At 36.3% G+C, this 20,687-nt stretch overlaps 1 long non-coding RNA gene across 4 annotated transcripts in view; it reads right to left on the reverse strand.

Moving 5' to 3' along the window:
- The window catches only part of LOC114487255 (uncharacterized), a 364,849-nt gene that overhangs the window by 17,865 nt on the left and 326,297 nt on the right, over positions 1-20,687 (reverse strand). For all 4 annotated transcript variants that reach the window (XR_008618448.1, XR_008618447.1, XR_008618446.1 and 1 more), the window contains one exon: positions 7,927-8,062. This is a non-coding gene — a long non-coding RNA (uncharacterized lncRNA). The remainder of the gene's footprint in view (positions 1-7,926; positions 8,063-20,687) is intronic.

Here is a 20,687-nt window from a genome sequence, read left to right on the forward strand (position 1 = left end):
TTGTGTATGGTGTTAGGGAGTGTTCTAATTTCATTCTTTTATGTGTAGCTGTCCAATTATCTCAGCACCACTTATTGAAGAGACTGTCTTTTCTCCATTGTATATCCTTGCCTCCTTTGTCACAGATTAGTTGACCATAGGTGCGTGGGTTTATCTCTGGGCTTTCTATTCTGTTCCATTGATCTATATTTCTGTCTTTGTGCCAGTACCATATTGTCTTGATGACTGTAGCTTTCTAGTATAGTGTGAAGTCAGGAAGCCTGATTCCTCCAGCTCCGTTTTTTTCCCTCAAGATTGCTTTGGCTATTCGGGGTCTTTTGTGTCTCCATACAAATTTTAAGATTTTTTTGTTCTAGTTCTGTAAAAAATGCCATCGGTAATTTGATAGGGATTTCATTGGATCTGTAGATAGCTTTGGGTAGTATAGTCATTTTCACAATATTGATTCTTACAGTCCTGGAACATGGCATATCTCTCCATTTGTTGTGTCATCTTTCATTTCTTTCATCAGGGTATTATAGTTTTCTGAGTACAGGTATTTTACCTACTTAGGTAGGTTTATTCCTAGGTATTTTATTATTTTTGTTGTAATGGTGAATAGGATTGTTTCCTTAATTTCTCTATCTGATCTTTCATTGTTAGTGTATAGAAATGTCAGAGATTTCTGTGCATTAATTTTGTATCCTGAAAATTTACCAAATTCACTGATTAGCTCTAGTAGTTTTCTGGTGGCATCTTTAGGATTCTCTATGTATAGTATCATGTCATCTGCTAACAGTGACAGTTTTCCTTTTATTTCTTTTTCTCCTCTGATTGCCATGGCTGGGACTTCCAAACCTATGTTGAATAATAGTGGCAAGAGTGGACATCCTTGACTTGTTCCTGACCTTAGAATAAATGATTTCAGTTTTTCACCATTGAGAAAGATGTGGGTTTTTCATATATGGCCTTTATGATATTGAGGTAAATTCCCTCTCTGCCCACTTTCTGGAGAGTTTTTAGCATAAATGGGTGTTGAATTTTGTCAAAAGCTGTTTTTTCATCTATTGAGATGATCATATGGTTTTTATTCTTCAATTTATTAATATGGTGTATCACACTGATTGATTTCCGTATATTGAAGAATCCTTGCAACCCTGTGATAAATGCCACTTGATCATGGTGTAGGATCCTTTTAATGTGTTGTTGGATTCTCTTTGCTAGTATTTTGTTGAGGATTTTTGCATCTATATTCATCAGTGATATTGGTCTGTAATTTTCTTTTTTTGTAGTATCTCTGTCTGGTTTTGGTATCAGGGTGATGTGGACTCATAGAATGAGTCTGGGAGTGTTCCTTCCTCCGGAATTTTTTGGAAAAGTTTGAGAAGGATGGGCGTTAGCTCTTCTCTAAATGTGTGATAAAATTCACCTGTGAGCTGTCTGGTCCAGGACTTTTTTTTGTTGGAAGATTTTTTGTTGTTGTTGTTTTTGTTGCAGTACACGGGCCTCTCAGTGTTGTGGCCTCTCCCGTTGCGGAGCACAGGCTCTGGATGCGCAGGCTCAGCGGCCATGGCTCACGGGCCTAGCCTCTCCTCAGCATGTGGGATCTTCCTGGACCGGGGCACGAACCCGAGTCCCCTGCATTGGCAGGCGGACTCTCAACCACTGCGTCACTAGGGAAGCCCATGTTGGAAGATTTGTAATCACAGTTTCAATTTCATTACTTGTGATTGGTCTGTTCATATTTTCTATTTCTTCCTGGTTCTAGTTCCTTTAGGTGTAAGGTTAGATTGTTTATTTGAGATTTTTCTTATTTCTTGAGGTAGGATTGTATTTCTATAAATTCCCCTCTTAAGACTGTTTCTGCTGCATCCCATAGGTTTTGGATCACCGTGTTTTCATTTTCATTTGTCTCTCGGTATTTTTTTATTTCCTCTTTGATTTCTTCAGTGATGTCTTGGTTAATTAGTAACGTATTGTTTCACCTCCATATGTTTGTGTTTTTTACGTTTTTTTCCCTGTAATTGACTTGTAATCTCATAGCGTTGTGGTCAGAAAAGATGCTTCATATGATTTCAAGTTTCTTAAATTTATTGAGGTTTGATTTGCGACCCAAGATGTGATCTATCTTGGAGAATGTTCTGTGCGCACTTGAGAAGAAAGTGTAATCTGCTGTTTCGGATGGACAGTCCTATAAATATCAATGAAATTTATCTGGTCTATTGTGTCATTTAAAGCTTGTATTTCCTTATGAATTTTCTGTCTGGATGTTCTGTTCATTGGTGTGAGGTGTTAAAGTCCCCCACTATTATTGTGTTACTGTCAATTTCCACTTTTACAGCTGTTAGCATTGGCCTTATGTATTGAGGTGCTCCTATGTTGGGTGCATATATATTTATAATTGTTATATCTTCTTCTTGGATTGATCCCTTGATCATTATGTAGTGTCCTTCCTTGTCTCTTGTAACATTCTTTATTTTAAAGTCTAGTTTATCTGATATGAGTATTGCTACTCCAGCTTTCTTTTGATTTCCATTTGGAACATCTTTTTCTATCTCCTCACTTTCAGTCTGTATGTGTCCCTAGGTGTTAAGTGGGTCTCTTGTAGACAGCAGATATATGGGTCTTGTTTTTGTATCCATTCAGCAAGCCTGTGTCTTTTGGTTGGAGCATTTAATCCAATCACATTTAAGGTAATTATCGATATGTATGTTCCTATTACCATTTTCTTAATTGTTTTCGATTTGTTTTTGTAGGTCCTTTTCTTCTCTTGTGTTTCCCACTTAGAGAAGTTCCTTTAGCATTTGTGGTAGGGCTGGTTTGGTGGTGCTGAATTATCTTAGCTTTTGCTTGTCTGTAAAGCTTTTGATTCCTCTCTCGAATCTGAATGTGATCCTTGCCAGGTAGAGTAATCTTGGTTGTAGGTTCTTCCCTTTCATCACTTTAAAAATATCGTGCCACTCCCTTCTGGCTTGTAGAGTTTCTGCTGAGAAATCAGCTGTTAACCTTATGGGAGTTCCCTTGTATGTTGTCTTTTTTCCCTGGTTGCTTTTAATAATTTTTCTTTGTCTTTACTTTTTGTCCATTTGATTACTATGTGTCTCAGTGTGTTTCTCCTTGGGTTTATCCTGCCTGGGACTCTCTGTGCTTCCTGAACTTGGGTAGCTATTTCCTTTCCCATGTTAGGGAAGTTTTCAACTATAATCTCTTCAAATATTTTCTCGAGTCCCTTCTCTCTCTCTTCTCCTTCTGGGACCCCTATAATGCAACTGATGCAACTGTTGTTGCATTTAATGTTGTCCCAGAGGCCTCTTAGGCTGTCTTCAATCTTTTCATTATTTTTTCTTTACTCTGTTCCACGGTAGTGAATTCCACCATTCTGTCTTCCAGGTCAGTTATCCGTTCTTCTGCCTCAGTTATTCTGCTATTGATTCCTTCTAATGTATTTTTCATTTCAGTTATTTTATTCTTCATCTCTGTTTGTTCTTTAATTCTTCTAGGTCTTTTTTAAACATTTCTTGCATCTTCTTGATCTTTGCCTCCATTCTTTTTCCGAGGTCCTGGATCATCTTCACTATCATTATTCTGAATTCTTTTCCTAGAAAGTTGCCTATCTCCACTTCATTTAGTTGTTTTTCTGGGGTTTTATCTTGTTCCTTCATCTGATACATAGGCCTATGCCTTTTCATTTTGTTTATCTTTCTGTGAATGTGGTTTCCGTTCCACAGGCTGCAGAACTGTAGCTCTTATTGTTTCTGCTGTCTTCCCTCTTTTGATCTTTTAAACTACACTAAATCTGGCCATTTTCTTGCTGAAATAAGAAGGACCAGAGCAAGAACCTAAGTAGGTACAGGGAACCCCCCTATGGCCTAAGAAATGGTAATAACTAGATGTTGCTGAAACTTATTCAAATATATTTACAATGATAGTATGCAATTTTAAAAGAATAAAAAAAAGAGCAAATAACAATTTTTAGGAGTACTGCATTATCAGGCCCTATAAAAATCTCACCTTTCCCTTCATCTCTCTGTCTTTTCTTCTCAAATGAGATCTTCAAATAGCAAGAGAACTACAAAATGGAAAGTAATCTTATGATGTCACCTATTATAAGCCTCTTGAAGAAAGGAAGGAGAGAGAGATGTCACCAAAAGACCAATACATATATATCAGCTTGGTCAGACTGGTGGTTTACTTCAACTCTCATTTATACCCCTGAGAGTTTGGCATTTCTTCAGTTCTTTACCTGAATCTATGTCATTTCATATTCTATCTTTTCAATTAATTTTGCCTTAAATTATCCAGAGTCCCCTGATATAAGCAACTTGGAAAAATGGTGTTTTGACTGAATACTGAAAGGATAAAGACAAAAAGAACTATACATAAACATTGTGCTCTGGTTGGTAAATTTCCTTCTCACAGGGTACAAATTAGTAATTCTGAAACTACTTTATATGCATACTAGCATTGAATAACTAAATAAATTGCTTTTAATGGGAGCCAGGTTTCCTACAGACAGTCAAAAAAGTTATAAATACACAAGGGGGGGAACCTGGAATGAATTACAGTCAGAGATACCAGTAGGAACTTATGTTTATTTAAACATGCATACAAATAGATAGATATAAAAATTAAAAAATATATATATATATATGTGTGTGTGTGTGCGTGTACATGGGTTACTATATATATGTGTATGTATATATATATATAAAGACACACACACACACATATATATATATATATATACGCACACACACACACACACTTACATTTTTTAGTTCTGTTCACTAATAGAATCTAGAAGCAGTGACATCCCAGGAGCACATGTATACCCAGTTCTTGGTTTCTAATAGTAGTCTCCAGTAAAAGGAACCAGTGCTCCTTGGGAAATGGCTGATCCTAGAACTAAGGTAGGGAAAGTACAAGATGTTCCTGGAGCACCTTACAACTCCAGAAATTAAGGATGTGAAAAAAAAAAAAAAAAAAGGTGGATTCAAAAGACACAGGAATCCACCCAAGTTTCCAATGGCCAGAGGTGGAACAATTTGAGCAACAAAATAAATAACCATGGTATTGAATTACTATTACCCAAAGAATGAAACAAGTATCCATGAGTCCACATTAACATAAAAAAAGATGGAAGAGAAAGAATAAATGATCCTTACAGAGGAAACCCAAATAGCATATATTCCCTGCCTGTAGGAAGTAGAGGCTAATTCCAATCCTCTCGAATGTGGACTGGACTTAGTGACTTGTTCCCAAAAGATAAAAATGGAAAAAATAGTAACTCGAGGGTGGAGAAACATGGAAGACACCGCTTTAATTAAGTGGTCAAGGTTAACCTCACTAGTGATAAGTCATGTCGATATCATACATCCCTTGATATGATGCAATGAGAAAGGCACCTCACCTCTGTGTTATTCTACCCTAAAACCCACAATTCCAGTTTAGTCATGAAATTGACCAAACAGATTGAGGGAAATTATACAAAACACCTGATCTTTACTCATCAAAAATCAAGATCATAAAAAAATAAAGGAAAGACTGAGAAACTTCCACATATTGTAGGAGCTCAAAAGATATAAAGACTAAATGCAATGTGCTACGTTGGATTTGGGTTAAATCCTAGATAAACAGTGGACTTCACTGGAAAAAATGGTGAAATCTGAGTAAAGTCTGCAGTTTAGTCAATAATATTGTACTAATGGTAAATTCTTAGTTTCGACAAACACAGTGTGGTTATGTAAAATGTAACCACATTAGGGGAAGCTGGATGAAGGGCATATGGGAACTCTCTGTACTATCTTTACAATTTTGCTATAAATATAACATTTTTCCAAAATAAAAAGTTAAAAGTATCCAGTTCTTTTTCTTGCTGATTTATCCTTAAATGATGCCTGGTGCTAATGAACAAATTTTTCACAATCTCATTTAACAGAGGAACTAAGATTGTACTCACATTTTGTACTCAAAATTGGAGAATTTTTTTAGTACCTGCTGCACTAAAAATATCATCTCAAATATTCTGAGTGTTTACCCTGATGTTGGTATATGGATAAAAATAAAATACAGGTTGTTCCCTGAATGCTTTGCAGACTAAGTGTCTATGCAAATTCAAAACAGGTATTGAAGCCCCCCTAAGACACACCATGCTGAAGAGGACCTCATTGTAATAGTACACAAAATAAAGGGCATACATGTTGTAAATACTTGAATTTCTCATACAACTAATATTTATTAAGCATTTGTAATGTTTCAGCTACTCTGCTAGGTAGTATGGATACAGTGTTGAATGGAGGTTTACTGTTTGATGGACTGACCATGAGGATATTCATCCCTTTAGATTCTAAGGCCAAAAAGTAGTTTTCTTCATGACTTTCACAGTCTTACTTGCTTTCATCAGGAGCATCTATTTGAGATTAATCACTTTCAAACCAGAACTAGAAATATGAGGAAACTGCTTTTTCGTTAAGCTTATTCAGAGGGCTCAAAGTCAATCTTTTTTTCATCTCCTTTCCCAAAGTATGCTGATAAATAGAATATTTATTCATGCCCATCCAGCTTATTTCAAGAGAAAGGCTACTTTGGGTGCTGCCTCAAAAGTATAGGGAACCAAGTGAATGATCTAGATAGTAGAAAAATTTGCATGTTAAAGTCAGCTTTTACTTTTAAGGAGAAAGATCAATAAGAGAAATATTTGATGCCAAGCCCAGTATTTCTTTACATGAACAGTTTTCTTTACAATGAACAAGGTTTCATTTCGACTACATCATTTTTCTCTAGTGGAAGAGTTTCCATAATTACTAAACATATATAATTGGCTTAATTCTAAAGGTTTTAGACTGTGCTGCTATGCTAGTATTTATATACCATTATATGTTACCTTTACAGTTTTCAGGGAGAAAGTCAGGAAAAGCAGGGCTAACTAAAATTCCCAACCTCCTCTTAAAGACCAAGATTGAGTTACAATATTTCAGTATAAAAACCAAACAATAATTACTCTGTGTTTATATGTAGTATTTTATAACAAATATCAAAGAGCTTATTCTGGAATTGATTATTAGACAAAAAATTACACTCATAAAAGCATTTCATCTTTTTTTCTATGACTTGTGTATTAGCTTGGACTTTTAGCTTGCAGTAATAAGAACATAGGTCAGACTTCCTACAAGTTTAAAAAAAGAAGGTGGGGCAGAGAGATTTATCATATCTGAGTGTCTCAAACAATCCAAGGACAATTTCAGTCTGGTCCTGAAGATGTCTGCTTCTTTCTGCCTGTCTGCTACCTCTCTCTCTTCTCTAATCATGGTTTTCAATGGCATCAAGCTTGCCTTTGAACTTGGAGCTGCCATTTATTAGCTTTTTCTTTCCCCTTGGAGAAATTATTTAATCTTTCTGTGTCTGTTTGTTAATATATGAAATGGGGATGAAAATAGTACCTACTTCACTGAGTTGCTGCAAAGATTGAATGAATTGCTTTGTGTAAAACACAAAGAACAGTGCCTGGCCTGGTAAACATTCTCCAAGTGTTAGGTATTATTTGTATTGTAAGGTCACCCCGAAAGCTTTTCCATAGCCATTAATTAAGAAAATAAGGCAAACGAAGAAGATTTTCCCAAAATAGTCCATTAAAAAATGAAGGTACCAAAACCACAATAACCTTTACCACCTAATTAAATTAGAAATATTAAAGTGCCATTTTGTAAAAAAAGATTCTATGAAGGCCCTGTGTTCTAGAATTTTTACAGAGCCACTCCAGATTGTTAGGCCACTGTTTTGCAGATAGCAAATGCCTTGCATATAGCTCTCTGAGTCATAGCAACCTTGAGACACCCCTGAGAGCCTATGAAAGTCTGGGTGATAAAGTGTTCACTGGAAGTTAACTGAAAGAATAAGAAGGGGAAGTAGACAATAAGGATGTGAAACAGATGTCTTGTTTGCTCTTACCTCTGCCCAGAATGAGAAACTGGCGAGTAAGAATAAACAGAAGCTGATGTTTGTTCTGTTTTGTTTTTCTCCTTGTATTCCTCCCAGTTTTCTCTCTTACTGGTTCCAGTTCTTAATCTCTCCCATTTGAATAAGCCTGCAGAGAGAGACAAATAGGGCCTTAGGTTATCTCATTTCCAGTCTCTTAGCCATTGTCAAATCTTGCATTTGACCATATTGTTTGACACTTAGTTTTGAAACTAAACATATTTGAAGCATAGCAGAAAGAACGAACAAGTGAAAGAAAGAGGCTGGATGAACAAGTGAAAGAAAAAGAAATTTCAGTACAAGGTACTCTTAGGGAATAGCTGGTTAAGACAATAATTCTAGGTGAGAAAAGGGGGTGAAAAGAGGATAGTATGGTTGTTGCAGGCTATTTCAGATGTTTCATAAGATTTGACATGCTTAGGTTTTGAAGGGAAACTTATAAAATTAACCACACTTACAATAGCAAGGTACTGTTCAATCAACCTCATATGTATTAATTTATTTCACTCACAATAACCTTATACATAATATCTTATTCCCATTTCATATAAGGAAGCTGAGCCCAGAACAGTTAAGTAAGTTTTCTAAAGTTACACAGCTTGTAAGAGGCAGAGCCAGGGCTTGAAAATCAGATAATCTAGTGAGCCCAAGACCTTTAACACTACCCCTTACTATTCTGCTTTGAAAACTAACTGAATTAGAAGCTTAATTCTACAAAGCAAAACTCAAGAATTAAAATAAACACATTAAAGTAAATGTCATTAAGAATTTTTCCAAAGTTCTATATCAGAATGAGAACATGATCTGTGTAACTATATTTGCCAGTATAAAAAGGGAAATAATTTGATATCACTACTGTACTTTACTGCAAGTTCTGAGATTAAAAGAGGGCTTGTGAAAAGAATAATTAGGGATTGTTCTTCTCTTATTTAAAGAAATAATATAGAATATTTTAGCCTTTGAGAATGAAAATATTCAACTAAACTAAAGACTCAGAGAAAATTTAACAAACGAAGACAAGATATTCAAAGTTCAGCCTTAAAGAAAAAGACTAAATACTTGAGGAAAAATAACTCTCCATCATGACTAAGTAGGATTTATCTCAGATATGGAAGTCTGGATTAAAATTCAGAAATCTTTTACTGTGATATTTTATTGCTAAGAATCTATAGTGTAAACCAATAACCAGTCTCATTGCTAACAGTGAAAATACCAGAAGTGTGATAACACTTGAGATTGTATTAAAATTAGGAAATAAATAAAGATGCCCATCATGATATGAAACAGAAACTAGTCATATAACTTTTGAAAACTATAAACATAAAGGTGCTAGAACCTCACCATCACCCACCAAATCAAGTAAAAGCTTTTAGAATTAATAAGATAATTTAGTAAATTTGTTGGTTATATAATACACAAACATCAACCGCTATCTTCTATTTCAGCAGGAATCAGTAAGACCCATCTCACAATAGCGACCATAATCCTAAAATATCTAAGATAAGCTTTCTTCAGAGGCCTGTAGGGGAAAAACTATAAAACTCTACTTTAAGAGAACACTTTAATAATTGGAAGAATATGCCAAATTTCTAGAAAATAACGTTGAATAATTGGAAGATATCATCTAAGCAAATTAATTTTAGGTTTCATGAGTCTAATAAAAATTCCAATGAGATTGTTTTTGGAACTTGATGAAATTATTCTAAAGTTCATATGCCCGATAATAGATAAAATGTTCTAAAACACTTTTAAAAAGATGATAGCTAAGGGGGAACTTGTGCACAGGTATTAAAAGATACTGGGCAGTCATATTGCTTTTTATGGCTGCTCGAATTTTGATTTTTAGTAGTAATTCATATACTTTATACTTATGTTTTGTTTATTAAAAACATATTATCGATGAAAGTTTAACTAAATGATTCAAAAATATTAAAACAAAGTGACCAAAGACATAGCATGTAGAAAATGAGAATTTCAGGCATTACTGACTCACCAGATTATAAGTACATGGCACTTAGGGATAGTACATAGGGACGGGTCATGGCTGTTATTGCTGCTGCCACAGCTCAGGCATCCACCATCTCTCAGTTGACTATTTTTTTTTTTCCATGGAAAGGCATTTTATTTTAAATACAGCAGTGTGTGCATGTCAATCCCAAACTCCCAATGTATTCCTCCCCTCCACCCTTCCCCCCGGTAACCATAAATTCGTTCTCTAAGTCTGAGTCTGTTTCTGTTTTGTAAATAAATTCATTTGTAACTTTTTTTTTCTTTTTTAGATTCTGCATATAAGTGATATCATATGATATTCATCTTTGTCTGGCTGACTTCACTTAGTATGATAATCTCTGGGCCCATCCATGTTGCTGCAAATGGCATTATTTCATTCTATTTAATGGCTGGGTAATATTCCATTGTATATATGTACCACATCTTCTTTATCCGCTCCTCTGTCGATGGACATTTAGGTTGCTTCCATGTCTTGGCTATTGCAAACAGCGGTGCAATGAACACTGGGGTGCATGTATCCTTTCGAACCATGTTTTTCTCCAGATATATTCCCAGGAGTGGGATTGCTGGATCATATAGTTGACCACTATAACACCTTTCTAACTGGTCTCCTCAGTTCCTCCAATACATCGACCCCATAGGTGAGAAAGTCATCTGCACAAAAATTAAAATAAATCCTGTTGCTTGCAGGCTTAACAACCATTGCTGGTCCCTACTGTCTACCCCACTTCAATTTATCACGGTGGCTTACTCTGTGGCTCTAACCTCCTTCTTCACACTCCAGCTGCACAGAATATCTCATCCACATTCTCCTCTTTATGTCTGAGCAGTAATATCACTGTTCCGTGCACAGGATTTTTCTTCTGCCCAGAATGTGATTTGCAATATGCTATTTAAACACATCCCAGTGCTTCAGGTCTTCATTTAAAGAGCAAATTTTTTGATATTTCATGGGAGGTCCACAAAGGCAGAGTCCTGATGACCACTGTATGCCCAATACCTAGACCAGTACTTGCCACATAGCAGGAGCTCAATAAAATATTTGTTACATGAATAAATAAATGAACATCTCTCATGGGTGTATAACATTGTATAATAATCACCTGCTTATCTTCTTTTATCCTAGTTTACAGCAGGAATGTGGAGGTTTTTTTTTTTGGAGGGGCGATATTTGTTTCCTTGTTTGTTTATTTTAAATTTTCCATCAATGCCTGGACATATGGTCTGGGCTCAAAAATTATTTGTTAAATGAGTGAATAAATAAATAAATGATACAATGTTACAGCAAAAGGACAAGCATTATTTACCTAATACAACACTACGTATAGTAATTGCTTGCTAAAAGACCAGAAACATATTTACATGTTGTTTTAGAATTAATTTATATTTATTTTCTACTGCAAGTAATTGTGTTTAGTCAGTTCTTTCACAGTCACCATTCTTTCTACATATTACCTTCGAAATGACAATTTTGACTTTTTAGTAGTCATTTTATACTGTAATGCAGATGTTGTAGGCACTGGTACCACGTGACTTATTGTTTCATCTCTTGGGTTATCATTTTGAATTAATAAGGACCTTCTGGAGAACAGCCTGTCCTAAGAGCCCATTTACTGGACAGAATCTTGCATGAATTTTGATACTGCAGTCATTTGTCAGGCACTTAGTATAACTTGTATACCTCCCCTCCCACCTTGGAATGCGTTTTCTGAGTAAACAAATCTATAAAGGAGAAATTGGGGAAACTCCTAAAAATAGCATTTTGTGAAAACTCTCCATCATTTAACATATCTATAAATATAGACAGTCTAGTTACAAATCCCACATATGTCCTTTATAGCAATTTTCCTAAAATCTCCTATACAGAAAGAATGTATATGTTTGCTTCCTTTCTGTGTAGTTACTTGAAAATAATATGATTGGATGTTTTTCAAAGGACTCTGCAATGAAAATTTGTCCTGAATTCAGACTACTCAAATCGGTCCAAATTACTGACATTTACTGTATTTACAGGATTTGTATAGCTTAATCATACCCTGATACAGATTGCTTTTTTATGTAGCAAGCTGTACTTTAAATGAGCAGCTTCAAAGACTTAGATGTTTTTGTTTTTAAAAGTCCTTTTAAAGATAGGCACAACCATAATACGAGTTTAAATCTGAGATTAAGTTTGCTCAGTGCAGTAGAGAGAAAGCAAATAAACTTAGGAAATTTTACATGGGCAGACAGGAGTGTCTGCATTCTTTTATCTCAGATGAATGTGAATTCTCACTTAACACTTCCATGATGATAAAATTAATCAGTAAATGCCCTCAAATCATTACCATTGACATATACCACTTTCTCACCTAAAGTCTAAGAATCTGGTGCCTATTAAAAATGAGAGGGAAAAAGACCTTCTGGAAGTAGCTCATGTTCTAAGAACAAATATAATGGAATGTAGCATATTATCCAGCAAAACCCTTTTAGGACACTAACACTTGGTGTGGATTTTATTTATTTATCGACCTATTTCTTAACTTTTCCCTCAGTTTTATTAATTTTTTGAAAAATACTTATTTTCCTATGCATGTGCCTTAAACAGCTAGAGGACTTGGGCTCCCTATGTCTATTACTTTAAAACAAACCCATTTTTGCCCTTTTTCTAGTCACATAACTGGATTTAGCATAGAAATACACACAGAATACACAAACACAGTTGCTACAGAAAATGCTTACACTAACAAGAATTGAACTAAAGGCATCTATTTACTTTTTTAAAATGCAAAACGTCATAGGAATTATTAACTATTTCAAATGTTGCTAACAGCATACATACAACTACTATCCCCTTTAAGAAAATGAGAAGTACTAGGCCTCTTATCTTCTGAAATTATGAAATGCCATTCTCACCCTTCCTTGGTGTCTATGTCTGGCCTCTATTTTTGCAGCCCTGAAAGAATGCTACCCCTCAAGCACTGAGTCAGTTGAACTGAGAATTTATTTGAACTGAATTTATTTATATTGGCTTTTGTCACCTTAGCATTTGGGAAAAGCAAAAACTACCGGTAGCTATCGACACCAGAAGCCTCGACGACAAATCAGAAAAAAATATATCTGTTAATGATCAAAGAGCAACTCCTACCAATATACCAAAAATGCCTCAAAGTACGATAAAGGTTTCTTTTGCTTTATGTCCCTATTTGTGTGTACGTGGTAGCCGAGTTCCCTAAATGGATTATCTGTGTGAAATGAGTTAAATCCTGCAGTGTTCCTAGTTGCCTTGACTCTGATTCTCTTGATAATTTCTCAGATTCATACCAATTAAGAATCAAACGTGAACACAAGGATAATGCGACACAATTCTGTTGCACTGATGAATTACACTGATTTCAAATGTCACCAAAGGGGCCAAAAACAGGACAGTATGCGACAACATTCAGATTAATCCAGTAGGGTCGATGAACCTGCACCTGGGACCAGGTCACATATTCAGGACTTGTCTGTGCTGAGACCAGGTGTCTTGCCTCATTTCTGTTACAGAAAAGCCAAGACGAAGAGCTTGGGATTGTGTTCTGCTGGAGCCTACATACCTCAACACGGTGGCCACAAACCCCTACAGCAATTTCAAAGAGTGACAAATCAGCAGATCTCAGAACGGGGCTTAGGACCAAGTCATCAACACCAGCTGATTCGACAGATTCACATCGTCTGAACTCAAACTGATGGAAAAATCCGATTTAACCCCTCGTGAAGGAGCTTCTAAGATTTCATAACAGCACCTTCTTCTAAAAGCTAGAAGAAAAAGAAAAAGTGCCTGGACAAAGCTTTTTTTTTTTTTTTTTTTTTTTTTTTGCGGTACGCGGGCCTCTCACCGCTGTGGCCTCTCCCGTTGCGGAGCGCAGGCTCCGGACGCGCAGGCGCAGCGGCCACGGCCCACGGGCCCAGCCGCTCCGCGGCACGTGGGGGCCTCCCGGACCGGGGCGCGAACCCGGTTTCCCTGCATCGGCAGGCGGACGCGCAACCGCTGCGCCACCAGGGAAGCCCTGGACAAAGCTTTTGAAGTAAGCAGTGAACGTCAATATTGCTAACAGTCAAACCCCGGCAACTTGAACTTGGCAAAAAACTTTGTTGAGAAAGTGAGCATTGCCGAAAAGGGGTTTTGGCTGCTGTACAAATTTCTTTTTTCTTTTTGCACTTGATACACTTAAAATAGACATAGAAAACCTTTGGTTGAACCAAATAAACCCTGGATATATCAGATTATTAGTCTCGTGTGTGCCTTCTTGGTGCATTTTTGAGGGTAGCATCCATCTTAAGGCATTTGAAAATTAGGACTTTCTCATGAATGTGGTAAAAATGGAATTTATAACAAGGTCACTAATGGAATGTATTTGCATGATTCATTTATCCTTTTATAGGATATGCATGGCCAGACACAGGGTGTTATCTAGAGTGTTTCTAAAATTACGTCTCTGGGGCTTTTGTCCAGCTTTAAGGAACTTCAAAGAAAAAGTAAGTAAAGCATATTTCTTCTGGGTGACTTTAAAAACAGGTAAATGATTTTTAAATGAAAGAAAGATAATCTCTTGGGGATTGTGTTTATGAGTCTGCACTTTAACAAGTATTTCAGATGGCAGTAACAGAAAAATCAGGGAAAAAATAAAATTTACATGAAGACTTTAAACTTATAAATCTCCAGAAAGATGTTTTATGTATTAGGAAAACATAAGGAACTGTTCCTTTATATAGTCTATGTTTGAATGGTAACTATAACTGGAAAATAAAACAAACTAAAACCTTGTTTCAATTTTAAGAAGCAATTTGAGCTGGCAATGCCTTCTTCCTTATAATGAAACCAGTTTCCACCCCCCACCCCTTCCAGTTAGTGAGTTTCAAGGAAAGCCTTGAGCCAAATATATAAAACTTCTACAGGCTACTTAAACAGTTTATAATCTCTTAAAGAATTTATAACTCTAAATTTGTAATGAACAAAAGAGAGCCTGTTGGTGCTTTAACTCTCTAGGTGTAAGATCATTCTCCCTCCGCATTTTAATGTTTTACTTGCAGCTGGACAGTCAGTCATCACCAACACTGACCCTACCTATCATCATTCACATGGAGAAAATGAATTCATGGCACAAATTATAGGAGAGCCCAGGCAAACTGCTGATTTTCTTTATCAAATTCAGGATCATATTTTATTTCCTTTTTAGTAGGAAAGTTTGGTTGCTTTCTCGTGATACGAAGCTTGAGAGAGGAGGTCACAGAAAAATAAAAAGAAATGAAGGTGACGGTCAAGCTCAAGTTCAACTGTACTTCAAAATGAGTTGGGCGTGTGCCTCAGGTTCTCGGGCATCTGATAAGCCCAGAATAAGGAACATCGGTCCTCCCAGTTCCTCGGTGCTACTGGGAGCAAGTCTCAGTAGGGAACCACCTTGACAGATGAAAGTCACAGGGAGGGAAGGGGCTGCATTTAGCCTCACCTCCACAACCTAGCGGGACATCAGGGCCCTGGGGCATATGTCTTCAAAAATAACTGAAAATAGGATAAGGGCAGATAGAGCTACAAAATGGAGATGGCAGATGGTAGGGGTCTTTTTTTTTGGTGGGGGGGGTGCTTTCTAGACCCAAAGTCGACCTGGAAATATTCATGATGTCAACTTTGCCATGTGTACTTCTGGGACCCAAGATGTGTGGCACCTACTTTTACCCACGACAAAGAATTTTGGTGCCTTTGGTCCTGGGAAGAGAGTTTAAACACTGTTTGCTATTCGGTCTTTGCCTAAAACTTGGTTGAAACATTTGATATCTGAAAGCGTTGGTTGAAAGGATAGTTAAATATCCATTTCTCCAGCTTTACCTCTGTTTCAAGTTATATCAGAAGAGAGCAATGTTCCTAGATTACCTTAGCTTCTTGCAGAAACGTCTTCCAAAGGTTAAGATTTAATGTGATGCCCTCGGCTTTTGTAGAGGTGAAATTAAAACCTTGGGTATTTAACTGCCTACTCATTTGTCCCTTTTGTAAGAATCCCCATGATAAATTCCTCCTAGGCTTCAGTCAGGAATTATTTTTCTTCAGATAGATTTTAATACTATTTTTATGGGGCAGAGAGAAATTAAATAAACCAATCTGCTTCTCTTTTGAAACTGGCTTCCAAATTCACTGTGCAGCCACAGTAACAAAGCCATTTTAAATTCCTGTTATAATGGACTAGCTCTCTCTCCTTCTCCCTTTCCAGTGTTACTCATACCTGAGATCTATAGATTATCTGCCTCAAAGTTACCTAGAAGGCCTTTGAAAAACACAGGTCCCTGAACCACACCCCAGAGATTCTGATATAGTAGTTCTCAAAAGGGAAATAGTAATGTGCATTTTATTCCAACAGGCCTCACGCCTTAAGATGTAATGCCATTCTCCCTTTGCATCTTGATGTTTCATAAAAACTCGGGTTATTATGTACTCCTGAGTTTGAACCATTTCTAAGTGGTTCTGGTTGGTCTTTTAGTAATGTTAGGCGATTCAGTCCTTTATTTTTTCCTAATCAAACAATACGACTGATGTGAGATGTTCACGCACACATATACAGTCTTTTTTTTTTTTTTTTTTTTTTGTCCAAACAGGTAAGATGATGAGGTAACAGATGACCAGAGGGAAGGAATAAACACACAAAAAGAACTGCTGTGGAAATGTGTAAAAATCGCACAAAAATGTGTTGCTTATCAGTAAATCCAAATTAAGAAAAATACATACATAGAAAACCAAGGAATTCTGCAAAGAAATCTAGCATGTCTTTTGCAGGAAGGGGTAAGACTTCAGACCTCTAGTTTTCAGGTACTTAAGGACAGGATCTCTAATTATTTTAGTTTTTTTTTTTTTTTTCTTTAAAGCTTTTTCATGCAAATGGTTTTGTTTGGGTTGTAAACTAATTGCAGGGGTTTGATTACCAGATAGTTTCTAGCTTGCCTCTGCAAATGGTTTTTACAAACATGAAAACCAGCATATAGCTGATTTAGTGAACCCCACTGGTAAAAACCTGAGATATCTATACGACAGCATAATTTTTTCTAGCACAGTTAATGATTCTGCCCAGTTTGAACACAATCTAAACATATAGAAAGTTAGTATATAATTCACTTGGCCAAACAAATCTTTAAAATTTGTTAACTTTTAAACAAATTTTCAAAATCAACCAAGGGACTGTGTTAAAGAAATGAAGGATTCTTTATAGCATTGTCAAAAGTATAAGATAGGTAATACAGACTAAATTTATTTTTAAAAATATGCAAGTGCAATCTGATCTATTCTTTATCAAACTAACCTTTCTTTTTTGTAGACTTCACATACCAAAGTATCTTACATGTCCGTGGAGAATTACATAAAAACAAACAGCCTGAACTTGTGGTCACAACTTGCCAATTGAGTTTGAAAATGCATACAAAATAAAAAGGTGGCAGTTAATTGGTTTTTAAATCTCTATTTAGACTTTTGAAAAATATGGTAGATGAGCACAAATATTCAACCTCCTTTGATGATAACTAACAGAAATAACCAAAATGGTAAAAACATACTATAATTATAATTTTTAAAACTCCAGTGGCACTGAAAACTAGGGAAGGTGCCGCCTGTAGGCCACAGAATTCAAGAAATTTCTGCTTTATATAGTGTAAGTGGAACCAGGTGGAATGAAGATATTTAGAAACAACTCAAAACTCACTTTCCTACAGTATAGCCTCACAAGCAAACAGCAGGCAGACCAAGAGAAGCCCAATTAATTTTCCTACTTTTAAGAGGCAAAGGTCAGGGAGCCCTTAGAGAAGGAAGAATTCCTGTCACTGCTGTAAATCAGCATCAGCTGAATGAGGAAATGCCCAGGCAAGCCCAGCTATGCCTCAATGAAAGCCAGCTCCGTGCTGGTGTGTCAATGGATTTTACTGTTGGATGAAGCCATTTCCTAAAACAGAAAGAGCTAAAACTTATAATCAGAGAATATTTAGAAAATAACAACAATGAAAAATGTTCCACATAAAAATGTTGAGAGGCAGCCAAACTTACTCTCAGAAAAGAAATACTAACACACACTATTTTCATGGTTAAACAGGGAGGAATAAAAATAAATTAACTAAATATCCAACTCAATAAATTAGGACTGGAACAAGAAAATAAACCCAGGATATGCAGGAGAAATAAATAGCAGCTAATATTTGAGTTTACTCTTCTAGTTTTTGTATATAGGATTTCACTTAATCTTCCCTACCACCCAAGGAAATAGATACTAATAACATTATGTTAAAGATGAGGAAACTGAGATGCTCAGAGCCGTATTTTAAAAATGCAGAAGTGGAATAATCAATAAATAAAAATATTTAGTTATTAGTAAAAATAAACACAGAAATAGAAATTATAGATACCCATTATTAGGAATACAAAAGATGATACAATTACAGATATAAAGCTATTCATAAAATTTTAAAGAAGATGTGGTACACATGTACAATAGAATACTACTCAGCCATAAAAAAAGAATGAAACTATGCCATTTGCAGCAACATGGATGGATGTAGAGATTATCATAGTAAGTGACATAAGTCAGAAAGAGAAAGACAAATACATATGATATCACTTATATGTGGAATCTAAAATATGACACAAATGAACTTACCTACAAAACAGAAATAGACTCACAAACATAGAGAACAGACTTGTTGTTGCCAAGGGGAAGAGGGGTCGGGGAGGGATGGATTGGGAGTTTGGGATTAGCAGGTGCAAACTATTATGTATAAAATGGATAAATAACAAGCTCCTAATGTAGAGCACAGAGAACTATATTCAATATCCTTCCTGTGATAAACTATAATGGAAAAGAATATGACAAAGTATGCATATATATATATGTATAACTGAATCAGTTTGCTGTACAGCAGAAATTAACACAACATTGTAAATCAACTATACTTCAATAAAATAAAGTTTTTAAAGATATCTATAAATTTTAAGAGGATATTATGTTTAGAGGGCATAGTCAAGATGGTGGTGTGGGAAGACACCGAGTTAGCGTCTCCCCACAACTAGGGTGCCTGCTGCCCACTGGTGGGGGACCCTGACACCCAAGGAGATGGGGGGACCCCCAAGTGAACTGGTAGGATGTGGGGAGATAGAGGGAGGAGGTGAAGTGGAGGCCAAACAGGATCGGTTCCCTTGAGGCCAGGGAGATCAGGAGAGGTAGATGGAAGGGGCCCTCTGGGAGGAGCAGGAGAGGAGTGGAGGGCATTTACCCCACCCACTCAGCCCTGGGATCCAGTCACCTGCCTTCAAGGCTTCACACTCCCCCCCAGCCACATTGGCCATAGGGGCAGAGGAAGGAGGTCGAGGGGAGTTCAGGATAGGCAGGCAGGAGGGGCCCTATGGGAGGAGTGGGAGAGGGCTAGAGGGTGATTGCTCCACCCACTTGGGCCCTCAATACATAAGGCAAATGCTAACAACCATGAAAGGAGAAATCGACAGTAACACAATAACAGTAGGAGACTATAACATGCCACTTACAACAATGGACAGATCATCTGAACAGAAAATAAATAAGGAAACACAAGCTTTAAATGACACAATAGACCAGAGAGATTTAATTGATATCTATAGGACTTTCCACTCAAAAGTGGCAGAATACACTTTCTTCTCAAGTGCACATGGAACATTCTCCTGGATAGATCACATCTTGGGTGACAAATCAAGCCTTGGAAAATTTAAGAAAATTGAGATCATAGCAAGCAACTTTTCTGACCACAACACTATGAGGTTGGAAATCAATTATAGGAAAAAAATACAAATACATGGAGGCTAAACAGTGAGCTACTAAATAACCAAGAGATCACTGAAGAAATCAAAGAAGAAATTAAAAAATACATAGAAACAAATGACAACAAAAACATGATGACCCAAAACCTATGGGATGCAGAAACAACTAGAGAAGGAAGAACAAAGAAAACCCAAAGTCAGTAGAAGGAAAGAAATCATAAATATCACAGCAGAAATAAATGAAATAGAAATGAAAAAACAATAGCAAAGATCAATAAAACTAACAGCTGGTTCTTTGAGAAGATGGACATTGATAAAGCCTTACCCAGACTCATCAAGAAAAAAAAGGAGAGTACACAAATCAATAAAACAAAATGAAATGAAATGAAATTAGAAATCAGAAATGAAAATTAGAAATGAAATGAAATTAGAAATGAAAAAGGAGAAATCGCAACTGACACCACAGAAATATAAAGGATTATAAGAGACCTTTACAAACAACTATATGCCAATAAAATGGACAGCCACAAAGAAATGGACAAATTCTTGGAAAGGTACAGTTTTCCTAGACTGAACCAGGAAGAATCAGAAAACATAAACAAATCTATCACAAGTAATGAAATTGAAAGCGTAATTTAAAATCTTCCAACAAACAAAAGTCAAGGACCAGATGGCTTCAAAGGCTAATTCTATCAAACATTTAGAGAAGAGCTAACAGTGATCCTTCTCAAACTCTTCCAAAAAATTGCAGAGGGAGAAGCACTCCCAAATTAATTCTACGAAGCCACCATCACCCTGATACCAAAACCAGAAAAAGACATCACAAAAAAAGAAACTTATAGACCAATGTCACTGATGAATATAGATGCAAAACTCCTCAACAAAATACTAGCAAACAGAATCCAACAACACATTAAAAGGATCATACACCATGATCAAGTGGGATTTATCC

This window comes from Physeter macrocephalus, chromosome 11 (assembly GCF_002837175.3).
Source record: "Physeter macrocephalus isolate SW-GA chromosome 11, ASM283717v5, whole genome shotgun sequence".
NCBI classification, from domain to species: domain Eukaryota; kingdom Metazoa; phylum Chordata; class Mammalia; order Artiodactyla; family Physeteridae; genus Physeter; species Physeter macrocephalus.